Genomic DNA, 15,086 nt, shown 5'->3' on the forward strand with positions numbered 1-15,086 from the left:
AGAAACAACATCAAATGCCAGCAGACCATAAGGAACTGATAGTAGCTCAGGTGCAGAAAAAGTTAACCAAAATAGGAATAATTTCTAGTCATTTTGGAAGCTCGTATCTGTGTATCTGTGTGGCGTGTCTGTAGGATTTGTCTGTGCCCCACATGCATCCATAATTGGAAGTTTGGTCCCCAGAAGGTTGATGCTAAGTAGTGGTGGGTCCTTTAAGAGGTGGCACTTGTCACGTGTAACGAAGTAAATAGGGATGCTGCCCTTAAAAGGAGTTAACACCTACTTGGACTCCAGAAGTGAGTCAGTTCCTGTGGGACTGGGTTTTTATAAAAGAACTTGATCTCTGGACCGTTTTGGCTTCCTATATCACCATGGACTCCTCTCTGTTTTGTCTACAGTGGTGACTGAGGCTGCAGTGACACAAGCTAAGATCAGACCCAAATTAAGATGACTGGACAGAGGTGGGTGATCCTGAGCCAGATGGAGGACACTGATATAAGGCAGGACCACATATCCGTCATTCGTGTCTGGCCACATAAAATAAGCCAGTTCTGGGTGTATTTTACAATTCACCTCCATTCTACCGGTAACAGAAAGAGGCTCCCTGAGGCCTTGTTCCTTCAGACATAGGCAGCTACGTGATGACAAATTGACTGTGAATGTTGATAATTGAAATGATACCCAAGTCACAGCCTCCTAAGGAAGTGTAAGAAGTTAAGTTAAAAACATTTGGATTTCCCATAGAGCTATGGGACCGCCTTGTGAAGTCATAAAACAAAGGGTTAATCCCTATAGCATATGATACTTAGATTCTACTATAGTTAACTTGGAGGGCCAAAATGTAAGCCCACTGAAGGTGGCTCTTTAAGCTTTTTCAACCCTCATTTGGTAAGACGAGGAGTTCATATCACAGCCAAGACTAGCAATATCATTTGCAGAGCTCAGTTCAAGATAAACATGTAGCATCCATATTCAGAAGGCAAGAGAAGAGCACTACTTCAGGGATACCTTATTACTTTCAAAATGTAAACAGTATTAATAGTGATGAATGGGGACTAACATTCTTACATTGAGCAAACAGGTCCTTACAGTTTTAGTCAATTGACATAAAGAGCAAGTTATTATCTTTTGATTGCTAGCAAGATATATTTCGCCTCAATTTCTTACAAATTCATTAAGTCACTAAATTTATACTTTTAGCAACTTCATTCTTAAATATATGCAAAATAATATTAGTTATGACACATTCCAGATTGAAAATAATTTTGAGAGAAATCTGCTAATACAGCTATTACTACACTATTAGCTATAAGAGTATTTTACACTCTATGATTGCATTAGGATACATTTTTGATAATTTCAAAATATAACTTCCCATCACATCTAGAACTAAAGATATTTTTCTGAAAGATTTAACTTCTTATTCAAGTCGGCTTTGTGTAAATCTGAGTTCAGTTACATATGCATATTTATACAATGAACTCTTAATATTTCTTTGCTATTCCGCGTAATATTATACAAGCCAGACAAGAAAATCAAAGTGACATCGGAGCATTTGTATGAGTCCAAACACGCATTTATGCATCCTGTTCTCATGGCTCTAGTTATAAGGAAAAGTGAAAGTTAGGATTATGTTCTTCATTAATAATTGGTCATTGAGAACTCCCATGAAAATCCTAGAAGATGCCTGTTTTTCATTCACTGTCACAGTATCTCTGTCATATTTCTAACCCTGTATATATTGGAAACACTACGGAAAATTGCAAAAGTGGAGATTCTGCTGCGTGGCATGGTGCAGCCCAGTGATACAAGCAATCAGGAAGCACAGTTGGAGGACTATAAGCTGGAGGCCAGGCTTGGCTTCCTGAAACCCTGACTCAGAAAACGGAGGGCTTCAGATGGAGCTTAGTAATGGCGGCTTATCTGGCATATAGAAGACCATGAGTTTGGCTTTTGGTGCTGGAAAACAAAACTACTACAGATACCAAAAGCTAATGCTTCATCTTGGGTCCCACTACTACTTTGTCTCCTGACAATTTACTACTGCAAAGCCTGAGCCTGAGCTTCTGGCAGTTCCTGCTTCAGAGCTGTAGTGGAGAGTTCCTTTGTGCAGACACCACCGAGCCAGACTCTGGGGACAGAAGGCAAGGTGGCCTCTCACTGCTGGTCTTAGCCTTGCCCCCATATAGAATACCTCCTTTTCCAGGTGGCCACTGCTGCTGTTGTCCGCATGCATCTGAGCCCAGTTTGTCCCCAGCCAAGTCCTCGGGGTAGTGGTTCCCTGCACTCCTCACCATGAGGAAGCTGCTCACATGAGCTAGGTGACAGGCCAGCTGCTAGAGGAGCAGTTTTCTGTGACCAGAACTACTGCTTCTGGGTCACAGTGCTGTGGGCTTCTACAGGTCAGTCAGTCTTTTCTGGTCACATGACTTCTCTAAGAGAATGCTATCAGATTAACAATAGACCTTCGGACCATATGTGGCTCTCCTGAGTGCCAAGCCTTGAGCAAATGCCCTGATAAGTTCAACGTGTCTCAGATGTAGAAAGATGCCCCTTTTTAGAAATAGCCAAATATTTTTATCACAACCATAGTTAGAAGTTTATCAGTATGATGTACCCTGCATCCTAGAATACACACACACACACACACACACACACACACACACACACATACACCCCTTCCTAAAATATCACCAATAATTACTTAGGGCATAATCAAAGAAGCTGTCTGATACTTTCTATTCATTTTTTTATTCCTTTTCTTCAAAATTTATTTTCTTATTCACTTTACATCTTGATCACAGCCCCCCTCCCTCCTTTCCTCTAACTCCCTCTCTTACAATTCCCTCTCCCCATTGCGCCCCTTGGGTACCACATTTTTTTAGGCTATACACAATCCCTGCAATCTGTGTCACAACCTGTTAATCAGTTGTGACCCCGCAGTTCAGTGCTTGTCGGTAGCTCAATGACGCCAACGGTCTGCAATTTTACACTTTCAGATTCTGAAATCTTAGTCCATTATCTGACTGGACAATCTTCCTCAAAGGCAGCTGATGAAAAGGAGAGTTGTTAAATAGGAGGGAAGTGTTTTCTGAGGTGCCACAGGGTGTAATGCGTCTCTCTGCCTGGCTGAACATTTTTATCAGTGACTTGAATAAAACCGTGTTCTGTTCCCATTCATCACATCTGAGAGCTCAGCTCCGAGCTGAGTCCTACACGCTAACTGGGGCTGCTTAAAAATCAGGTGAACTGCAGTAAGTGAATTGGTTTGATGAGATCCTAAGCAGTGGCAGAATTCGGCATCCAGAGCTACAGAAATGCCCTAGATGGGGTACATTGGTGACGCAGCCAAGTAAGGCACTGTGCCGGGAGCTGTGAAGTCCGGGTCCTGTGTGTGAATTATGAATACGGTCAAGAAGGAAACAGACTGTGCTTGCGTTTGCTTATTGCTAACACAGACATCGTACAGGGCTGACTGGGACAATGAATGACAAAAGTTTCACTAGACAATTGAGTTAAGAGACTCAGAAAGACAGATCTACAGAGAATCCTCTTTATTTTTTTTTTAAGTTTTCCATCTTTTCCCAACTCTACCTTAGAGCCCTTTCTTTCTTTCTTTCATTCTGGTGGTTCATTTTACATAACAACTAAGTCGCTAGTGCCTGGGCACATGGTTAAACATGTAACCCCCAAGTAAGGGAGAATCCTCTAGCCTGATTTCTTCAGGCTCCCACTTTTCCTGTAGCCTTTCTATGGGAATTCCGCCCATTTACCCTCCGTGTTCACTGAGCCCACTTCTCATAGTCTCCCACTGCCTCTAAGTATGCATAACTACACATCCTATGGTCCTGTCTGTCTACAGGATTTCACTGATGCACAATTATTATAAAGGAGTTTCCACTATAGTTGTTTTATTATATTTTTATATTGCCCTTTCATTTAAAAAGCTATGTAACTTTTGGGGCTGTGTAGAAAATAATGATGGGCAAACAGGAAAGGGAGGGAGGGAGGCGGTATGACGGTATGAAAGAAGGCAAAGGAAAAAAAAGGAAGAAAATAACCAAATTAATAATCCTACCAACTGTAGTTAACTCCCTTAAGAACCTTGGAGTGGTGCCTCCTCAAGCTCTGTCTGTGGGAATGTGTTTGTGTATGTATGTACTATTGTGTAATGAAACTCAATGGATTCATACTTGAAAATAGTTTTTTTTTCAGTTATTTTCAACCTTTATCAGTATCAGTGACTCTGTGTAGCCTACATCTTTTATAACTAATATTCTGTAATTTATTATCCAATTTTGTTGATACTTAAATTGTCTTCAGTATTTCGGATGTACCAGTAATTTGATACATAGCCCTTACTTACATCATAGAAATCCCTCATGGATTTTGCCGAACTTGAGAAATACATGTTTTTCTGTGTGTTGTGCCTTCTGCATTTCCTTCTAGAATAAATGTCCTAGTTTACACTTCTGTTATTATGGTGTGGTGATCTGTCTGAGAAATGTTCCCTGTCATCTTAGACATACAAACACTTGGGTTCCCAGTTGGTGGTGGTGTTGGGGGAGGTTTGGGTGGTACGGCCTTTAAGGAGGAAAGGCATCTCTGAGTGCAGGTCAGGGATTTGAGAGGAAAAAGCGTTGTCTGCTTCTAGTTCACTCTCTCTGCTTCATGCTTGCAGGGAAGAATGTGAGTTCTTGGCATGCCTGCCCCATGCAGCCATGCTTCCTGACCAAGCAACATTCTTATTCCCCTGGAAGCCGTAAACACAAACACTTTCTTCTATAGGATGCCGTGGTCCTAATGCCCTGTCCCAACAACAGAAAAGTAACCAATGCATACAGTATGACTGTTTAGCATGTCTTATAAATGTGAAACATCTATAGGAAACGAAAACAAAGAAAAGATAGGACAGGACAAAAATTCCACCGAATTCCATCAACTTCATCTTAAAACTGCTTGCATGGTAATGAACAGAAATATGGATCATCCTTGACCTAAGTGATTTGACTTCCAATTTCACAATGGTGTGAAAGTGACGTCGATTCAGCAGGCACCAAGTCAGAATTGTGAATGTTGACCTTTTCCCTGGCCCATGATATAGGGCATGATAGGCTCTCTCGTGTTGCTAGATGATAGCAAGATTCAGAGTTCCCAGTCAGTCTCCTCTCACTGTCATAAGACAGACAGTACAACCTCTCCTGCGTACTCTGTTCAGTTGATTAGGTGTGGTCAAATGTACTTTTGAATCGCCGTATTTTCCAATGTACGATGAATTTGTAAGACATAACTCTATCATAAATGACTTTAGTTACTTTCCTCATTAATGTCACAAAATGCCTGACAATTTAAGAGAGAAAGGGTTTGTCTTGGCTCATGTTAGGAGGACGTAATCCATTGTGGCAGGCAAGGCTGGGTAGCAGGGGTGCTTGCTGGTTACGGTACATCTACTTGGAGGCAAAGAGATTGAGATAGAGATGAGAGAGAGAGAGAGAGAGAGAGAGAGAGAGAGAGAGAGAGAGATGCTTTACTTACACTCTTCCTTTTCATTCAGTCTAGAACCTTAGCCCATGAGAAAGTGCGGCTCAAGTTCAGGGTGTATCTTCTTACCTCAGTTAAATGCCCCTGGAATTACCCTCCTAGGCAAGCCTGGGAGGGTGTTCCCTTGGTGATTCTGAATCCTGTTCCATTAATGATCAAGATAAACCTACACACAAGCCAAAGAACATCACTAAACAAAAGACCTTGCTTTCAAAATTATGAACCCCCCGATGTTTTCAGTATTATTGCATAACAATGTAACTCAAAACGTAGAGATAGAAGAACACATTTATTTTGTTCATAAACCTGCAGTTTGAGCAGGACTTGGTGATGAAAGACTGTCTTTGCTCACTCAGGACACAGGGCAAGCCGAGACAGCAGGAGTTGAATCCCCTTCAGGCTCACGTGCCCTGGGTTAGAGGCTGATGTTGGCCATTAAACAGCTTCAGCTGGAGCTGTCAGATAACAACAGAATGTGACTCCCCTGTGTGCTTGCCAGAGGATCAGACAGTGTCCCGGGCAGTTCTGTCACCTTTAAGATTCAGCCTTACAAGTTCTGCTGTAATCCCAGTCCTACCTGATTCAAAGAAAGGAATACTAAATTCCTCACACTGCTCCTTTTTATGCCAACTCAACACAGATAAGAGTCATTTGGGAATAGAAGACCTCAACTGAGCAAATGCCCCTACAACACTAGCTTGTGGACAAGCTTGTAGGGAATTGTCTCAATTAATGAATGATGTGGGGGGGCCAATCCCATTGTTGGTAATGCTATCCCTTGCGACATGGCCCTGGGATGATAAAAGAAAGCAGACTGAGCAAGCCATGGAGAGCAAGCCAACAAGCAGTTCTCCTCCACGTCCTCCGTATCAGCTCCTGCCTCCAGGTTCTTACCTTGGGTTTCTCCTCTGTTGCCCCCGGATGATGGACAAACCAGAAAATGAAACAGTCTCCTCCCCAAGTTGCTTTTGGTCATGGTGTTTTGTCACAACAGTAAAAATCCTAAAAAATACAATAACTACATGAGTCTGTTTTCTGTCGCTGATAACAAAACCACTATAGATTTGTGCATTTAAAGACAAAGCGTCTATTTTGACTTACAATTCTTATCCAAGGTCGGGTGTTGCATCTGATGATGAACCTCTCATTGGCAGAATTCCAGGCTGACATAGGAAGGTATATGACAAAAGATAGAAAAGAAAAAATTATATATATATATATATATATATCTTCCTACATATATATATATATATATATATATATATATATATATATATATATATATATCTTCCTACAAAGCCAGCAGGTTTAATCATGGGAACTCTACCTTCCTGATACTATCTAATGATAATCATCTCCCAAAGTCCCCTTCTAAACATCATAGTTAAATTAAGTTTCAATTTTCATAATAGCACATGGTGAGGATTAAGTTTCAATGGATGGAACTTTAGCGGACTTGCCTAAACAATAGCCACCACCCATTTCCAGAGAAGATACGTCAGCACGCTATCTTCAGAGGAACAGGTGAGGCAGATTATTTCTGTGCTTGGCAATACAATCTGCATGTGTTCCACGGAGAAAATGCTCAGCTCCAAGAACAGTGTGAGTCCATTACATATTTTTTTTACATCAAATTCAGTCAAAATTTTCTGTGGAGTGGACAACTGGATATAAAAAGTGTTTTCCCTAAAGTTACTTCTCCCAAAAAGGAAGAGTAGTTGTGTATGTGAGTCTTTCCTGCTGGGAAGCATTTTCTTACCATTTGTGTAATACGTGCTCGCCTGAGTCAGATTCACTGGCTGCTTAAGAGCGAGTGAAGAGGTCATCTGAAAAAAAAAAAAAAAACCTGTGAAAAATGGAGTAGAGAGCTTAAAAAGCTGTAGCCATTTATCCTTGGGATGTAACTGTATAATGAGGAATGTTCTAGGCCACTGCAAGTAGGAGGGGGTGCATCGTACTCCTGTAACCATAGGGAAACAAGTCCTGTACTCAAACAGAATTGAGCAAGGAACATCGTCCGAAACCTGCGTGATTCAGATGGACTCCAGAAGGACACCCGGAGTGACGTGTAAAGCCAGTTTCAAAGAACATGAATATATAAGGTGAAGGTGATTATAAATTTCAAAGGTTATTTTTATTTATATTATATAGAAGTAGAGATATGCTACAAATTAATGTATACTTATTTGCTTCGTGTTTCAATGTATACCTCAGATATTTTTAAGACTACCAAAAGAATTTCTGAAATAGTCTGATATTTGGTTTAATGTGCTATTTTTTAGCCTTGTGTTTGATAATTGAATAATGTAAACTATTATTTCATCGGATATTGTCGTCTTTTTATCTCATGTAGCTGAAGTGTCCTTTAGCACTCTAGCACAGATTTGGACAAATGAATGGACTTGCTATATCTTCAGTGTGAAATTGATCTGTGGGGACAGAGGAAAGCGGGAATTAGAGGTGACAGTTTCCTTTGAATTCTTACTTCAGAGGGTTCCTGCAGTATTACACACACACACACACACACACACACACACACACACACACACACACACACTGCAGGGAAAGGAAGGATGCAGGAGAGTGTCACACTAACCTTTTGGATATTAACTGCTGTAGAGGGAAAGGGATATAAAACATAAATATTATGAAAACCTCTGGGGTTCAGGTCACACTCTCTTCCAGGTCACTGCTGCCTGGTGGGAATATTCTGAGGAACTCAGTCACACAGGCTAATCCAAGAGACACATGAGCACAACTCGTGAGTTGGTCTGCTTTGAGTGACGTCCTCTCAGAGCAGCGGGCCGATGGTACACTTGCCACGACTGCCATGCTGCTGCTTGAATTTCTTAAATTAGAAAAATCTCATGCCCTAGGCTTTCAGAGCTGCCTTAAGTTGCTGCAGCACCCCCCCCCAGTTGCCTGATCCATTTTGCTAACACAGAGGAAACTGGTGCCAAATGATCACTGGTGAGAAGCTTGAGCCAGGTACACATCGCCTACCTGATAATATTGATCCAGTGCTAAGTATGAAAGACACTAAGTCTGAGATAGTCTCAGCACTCCAGGATTTTTTCATCTTAATCAAAGCACGAGAGACTTGTATACGTTTAGAACATTAAACTTTAATTTCTTTGAAAATCTCATACATGTCTATTATATAGTTTGATTGTATTTATCCCTCTCATTTCCTCCTTCCAACTTTCCCTGAATCCTCTCGAACGTGTCTTAGTTTGGGTTTCTATTGCAATGAAGAAGCAACGACGACAACTCTTATAAAGGAAGACATTTAATTGGGGCTGGCTTATAGTTTCAGAGATTCAGTTCATTATTATTGTGCAGGAAGCATGGTGGCCTGGAACAGACATGGTGCTGGAAAGGTAGCTGAGAGTTCTACATCTGGATGCACAGGCAGCAGATAGAAACTGGAAGCCACTGCCCTTGCTTGAACATCTGAGACCTCCAAGACCACTCCAGTGACACACTTCCTCCCGCAAGGCCACACATACTCCAGCAAGGCCACACAGAGCCACAGCTACTGTGAGTTCACGAATGTATAAGCTGTGCCACATCCAGAAGGCAGCAGTACACGGCGCTTCTGCTGCCCCCAGCTTTCATGCATTTCCCAGACTCTCTACTGTGATGTTTCTCAAGCCACGGTGAGACGGGATCCCTGTAGGTATCCCACTTAGTGTTTATTCTCAACATTTAACCAGTTACAGGTCTCTGCAATGACCACTGCCTACTGAGAAAAGAAGCTTCTTTGACAAAGGTTGAAAGCAGTGGAAACCTAGGGATATTAAATATTTAGAAGGCAATTGATAAGATCACCGTTTAGCAAAATTCCAGTAGTAGGCTCCCCATAGGATCTGTGATCCAGTCATGAATCTCCATTCAGTATTCATTTCATAGTGACTCTATCTCCGTAGTCTTGTCCCTGTAAATTCAAGCTTTTAGTGTAAATGTTTTATCTGTGTTTGGGGGTGGGGAGAAGGAGGAGGAGGAGGAGGCGAACAAGAAGAACAAGAAGAAGAAGGAGAGAAGAAGGAAGAAAGAAGAAGAAGGAAGAAGCAGCAGAAGAAGAGGAAGAAGAGGAAGCAGCAAGAAGCAGCAGAAGCAGCAGAAGCAGAGGAAGAAGAGGAAGAAGAAGAAGAAAAAGAAGAAGAAGAAGAAGAAGAAGAAGAAGAAGAAGAAGAAGAAGAAGAAGAAGAAGAAGAAGAAGAAGAAGAAGAAGAAGAGAGCTACAACGTGCAATTAGCGTCAGAGAACAGATTTTTCAACTCAGGTCATCAGACTTATGTGGCAAACACTTTTACTGCTGAGCCATCTGCATTCAAACTTTCTAACAATCCTTTATTACCTGGGTATTGGACAGAGTTAGGAAAGTGTGAAATTGAGAGAGGGAAGAATGTTTTTCTGAATGGCAAAAATAGTCATGAGTTCCTATTGTAGTTTGAAGGCAGAGTATGCTCGGAAGGCAGAGTGCTTTAGCATGTACGGTAAGCATTGCCTTATAGCACATACAGTGACACGTTCCCTCTAATTAGGAAAAAATGCCTGGTAAAAGGAAAGTGAATCCCATATAAGGTTATCACTGAGCAAGAGGTCCTTTGTGGGGTGGCCGATGCTGTAGTAACAGTGTAACTACAGGTGCAGGTCCTACAGTATTGACTAGCACCTTATTTATGACCCAGGTGTATGTATATCTATAATATGTGTACGCAAAACCACATGATATAGGTAACTCTATGTGCTGGTTTTCTTTTTTCTATCCTACTCCATGGAGCTGAGGGGCCATACCCATGGCCCTGCACTTGCTAGGCAAAGCTCTCTGTCACTGACTTAAAGCCCCAACCCTGTTTTTTTTTTAAGATACTAACAATGAAAAAGTGTTCCCTTCGTTCCACATCCTCTCCAGCATGTGCTCTCTCTTTGAGTTTTTTATCTTCGTCAGTCTGATGGGCATAAGATGAAACCTTAGAGTTGGTTTGCATTTCACTGATGGGTAAGAACTTTGAACATTTCTTCAAGTGCTTCTTGGGAACATTTCTGAAAGTGCTTCTTGGGCATTCAAGATTCCTCTGTTGAGAATTCTCTGCTTAGTTTTGTACCTCGTTTTTTAAATTGGGTTATTTCGGTAGTTGACATCTAATTTATTGAGTTCTTTGTTAATTTTGGATACTAGCCCTTGGTCAGATGTAGAGTTGGTGAAGATCCTTTCCCAATCTGTAAGCTGCCAATTTGTCCTCTTGACAGTGTCCTTTGCCTTACAGAAGCTTTGCAGTTTAGCTGTGACTCACTACATTGGGAATACGGAACCTGAGGAGACCACCTCCTGTAGCCAGGCAGGAACTCCAGTGGAGTGATGGAGACACCAACCCATCCACAAAACTTTAAGCCCAAATTTATCCTGTCTACATGAAATGAAGAAATGCAGGGGTGGGGTTGGAGCAGAGACTGAGGGAATGGCCAACCAATCACTGGCCCAACTTGAGACCCATCCCACAGGCAAGCACCAATCCCTAACACTATCAGTTTTAACACTATCAGATCTTGTTTTGCTTTCAGCCAGGAGTATGTTGTCCTCTGAGAGGCTCCACCCAGCAGCTAGCTCGGACAGATGTAGACACCCACAACTAGACAGTGGATGGAGCTTGGGGACTCTCATAGGGGAATAGAAGGAAGGATTGTAGGCTCAGAAGGGGATGGGAACTCCATAGGAAGTCCAAAAAAATCAACTAGCATGGACCCTTGGGGCTCTCAGAGACTGAACTGCAACCACAGAACATATACAGCCTGTACCTAGGCCTCCCTGCATATATGTAGCAGATGTGCAGCTTGGTCTTCATATGAGTTCTGAACAACTGGAGTGAAGGCTATCCCAAGAGTTGTTGTCTGTACATAGTATATGTTCTTCTAGCTGGGCTGCCTTATCTGACCTCAATGGGAGAGGAACTACCTAGCCTCACTGAGACTTGAAGTACCAGGGTAGGGGGATAACCTGGGGGACCTCCACCTGCTCAGAGGAGAAGGGGAGGAAGATAGGGGAAGGATTGGGAGGTAACCTAGAGGGGGCAGTGAGTGGGATGTAAAGTGAATAAGTAAAAAAATTAAAATTTTAAAAAGATACTAACTAAATAATACATAGCAAAATGTATATAAGGGTAAAGCCAACAATGCTTTCCAACAATTTTACACTATTTCCCAGAGTAACTATTATTAGCCACTTGAGACCTGTAACTCCTTATATGTATATATATTCATTGACATAAACAAGAGTTTTCAGAAAAGAAGTCCTTGCCTGGCTTTTCTCACTGAGCGCTTTACTGTAAACAGTCAAAGTGTCAAAGTCAAAAGATCTAGAGCCTGTCCTGTGGGCTCTACCTCTGCCTTTTAAATTCTACATAAAGTCTCAGTTTTGGGGAAACAGAGGCAGAAGCCATGAGTTCACGGTGAGCCAGGAACACTGGCACAGGACGGATACAGTCCCAGCTATGCAAGAGGAGTGCATGTCCAGAAGTTCTGGGATACAATGTGCTATGCCAACTGGGTGTCCATACTAAGTTTGGTATCAGTAGGGTAACCCCCCACCAAGATTGAGATCTACGGGATGACCTAAGGAAAGGTGAACTGGTCCAGCAAAAAAATGAATCAGGTCAAGAATTCAGGTTCATCCTTAGCTACATGGCAAGTTTGAGGCCAGAGTAGATTACCTGAGAACTTGTCTCCAACTAATGAATAAGTAGATGATAGATGATAGATAGATAGATAGATAGATAGATAGATAGATAGATAGATAGATAGATAGATGATAGGTAGACGATACATACATAGATGAGAAAATGAATGGTATGTATATTATTTGAAATTGCTTAGGTCAGTTTTCACTTTTTATGTATTAAATTTAGCAATCTTTTAATACTGTCATATTTTTAAGCATGTCAATGTTTAACAAATACTGTAATAGTTATCTTCAATTGTCAACTTGATACACCTCAGAAAAAGGAGGTTGAAGAATTGACCTGTGGATATGTCTATGGGGCTTTTAAAAAATTCTTTCAATTGCTATAGGAGAACACAGCCCACTACGGCTAGTACCACCCTTAGGCAGGGCCTGGGTAGAGAAGTAGCTGATTGTGAGTTTAGAGCAAGCCAGTGAACAGTGCTTCTTCACAGCCTTTGCCTCACTTTCTGCCTCCAAGTTCTTGTCTCAAGTTCTTGTGTCAGCTTCCCTCAATGATGGGCTGGAATCTATACGATAAAATAAGCTCTTTCCTGCCCAAATTGACTTTGGTCAGTGTTTTAGCATAGCAGCAGAGATGCAGACCGTGGCAGAAATCTTTGTAGCATGAGCCTTCAAGATATATTTCTGAATAAAAGGTATACTTGTTTTAAATTTCACTAGACAACATCTTCCTGCAAATATCTCAGCAGTTCTCTTGCTTTCTCTCTCCCTCCCCCTCCCCCTCCCCCTCCTTTTCCTCTTTCCCCTTCCTCTTCTTTTACTTCCCTCTCCCCCTCCTCTTCCCTTTTGCCTCCCTTTTCTTTTTTTTTCTCCATCTTTATTAACTTGGTTATTTCTTATTTACATTTCGATTGTTATTGTTATTCCCCTTCCTGGTTTCCAGGCCAACATCCCCCTAACTCCTACCCCTCCCCTTCTTTATGGGTGTTCACCTCTCTATCCTCCCCCCATTACTGCCCTCCCCCCAACAATCACATTCACTGGGGGTTCAGTCTTGGCAGGACCAGGGGCTTCCCCTTCCACTGGTGCTCTTACTAGGCTATTCATTGCTACCTATGAGGTTGGAGCCCAGGGTCAGTCCATGTATAGTCTTCGGGTAATTTGCCTCCCTCTTCTTTTCCCTCTCCCTTTCCCTCTGAAATAGTAGAAACTGTATTCGTTGGCTTTTTATAAGTATGATATAATATGTTGAAGAAACATGTCAAGGGAGGGAGGAATTCGCTCAGGAGTCCGGAGGGGTCAATCAATCATGGTGGAGAAACCATGGCAGAATAGCTCTCTCCATCACAGCCTGGAAACAGTAAGAGTGGTGAAAAGGGGGCAGGCAGGATATAGCCACAAAGGACACACTCCGGATAACCTATATCCTCAACCATCCTCTCTGCCTTGCACAGCTCCTCTACCACCCAATAGCCTGTTCAAGTTTTTGTAAGTATGGATACTCTGCTAATTCCACATGGATTCAATGTATTTAGATCTCCATTTGAGTTTTGAACCTAACAGTGAATTAAGCCTTTCATTATGTCAGATCCTTGATGATCCATTTGTCTTTGAAAAATGCCCTCAAAGACACATCAAATGCTTCCGTAATCTCTTTCATTTTCTTCCATTCAGGGAAGAGGGCGATCGATACTAACAATGACAAGATAGAACCTAGATCCCTTTGCATATTAGGCAAGTGTTCTGCAAATGAGTCATGTCCCCAGAAAAATCACATCATTTTAAAGTAACTTTTTCCCTATCCCCATTTTTAGATGTTTTAAACAATTATTTTTCCATTTCATGGTGATAAAATATGGGTGGCTACTGGGACTTTGAAATGTATGAATGGAGATATGCTATAACTGTAAAAGGTATGTCATTTCAGACTAAGGATGAAGAAAATGTAAAATATCTTGATAACATTTATATCAATTAAGTATTGTTGTTTTGGAAATATTGGGTTGAAGTTTTTGAGTACCAAAATTAGTTTCTCTATTTTCCTTTTTGGAAGCATTCGAGATTTTAAAGTATTTATGACTCATTCGTGCCTACATTGTGTTTGGGTTGAACAGCAGTGTTACGAACATTTAATAGTTTTCATTGGCTGGGCCATCAAATGACCATAACCTAGTGGCTCAAAGAAATATACACTTATTCTTTTGGTTCTAGAGGAGAGAAATCCAAATTTAGAAAGACTGTTTCTTGCAGTGGGTCTAAGAAGGAATTAATTTTCCATGTTTTCCATAATTGAGACATAGCTGCCTATCTTGACGTGCCCCCCCCAACCATAAAGCCATAAGTCACAGTGTTACAAAAATTTTGCTTGGGAAGTCTGATTCACAGGATTCTTGATTCACCATCATATTATTCCTAGCTTAGACAACCATAAATCTTCTATGCCTATGCATTGGCCTATATGAATATGATATAAAAATGGAGCCATGCAATGTGTTATTCTTCATGACTTGTTTCTTTCACTTAGCACACTGCTTTGGATTTGTGTTGTAGCATGCTTCTGGATTCTTCTTCCTTGCCTGAGAATGTTCTACACTGTGTCCCTTCTTATTTGAGAGACCCTGGTGATTGGACCTGCCACAATTCAAGAAAATCTTCCTGGCTTAAGGCTGATGAGCAGCCTTGACTCTACCTGTAATCCATGTGGCCTACAACACTCACAAGTTCCAGGGATTATGATGAAGATGTCTTTGCAAAGAGGAGGTGTATTTCTTTTTCTGCCCATGATACTTCCCAGCAGCTCCAGGGACTACAATTCAGAGCAGAACACAAATACTCCTCTCCCCAGAGACAACACTTCTAC

The 15,086-nt window shown here is 41.5% G+C and overlaps 1 long non-coding RNA gene across 2 annotated transcripts in view; it reads left to right on the forward strand.

Annotated features, from left to right (window-relative positions):
• LOC102556051 (uncharacterized) overlaps positions 1-15,086 on the forward strand; it is a 90,448-nt gene that overhangs the window by 30,826 nt on the left and 44,536 nt on the right. Inside the window, exon 2 of one of the 2 annotated variants that reach the window (XR_010064057.1) lies at positions 399-461. The exons of the other annotated variant lie outside the window; for it this stretch is intronic. This is a non-coding gene — a long non-coding RNA (uncharacterized LOC102556051). The remainder of the gene's footprint in view (positions 1-398; positions 462-15,086) is intronic. 2 annotated transcript variants of the gene reach the window in all.

Source organism: Rattus norvegicus, chromosome 2 (assembly GCF_036323735.1).
Source record: "Rattus norvegicus strain BN/NHsdMcwi chromosome 2, GRCr8, whole genome shotgun sequence".
NCBI lineage: Eukaryota > Metazoa > Chordata > Mammalia > Rodentia > Muridae > Rattus > Rattus norvegicus.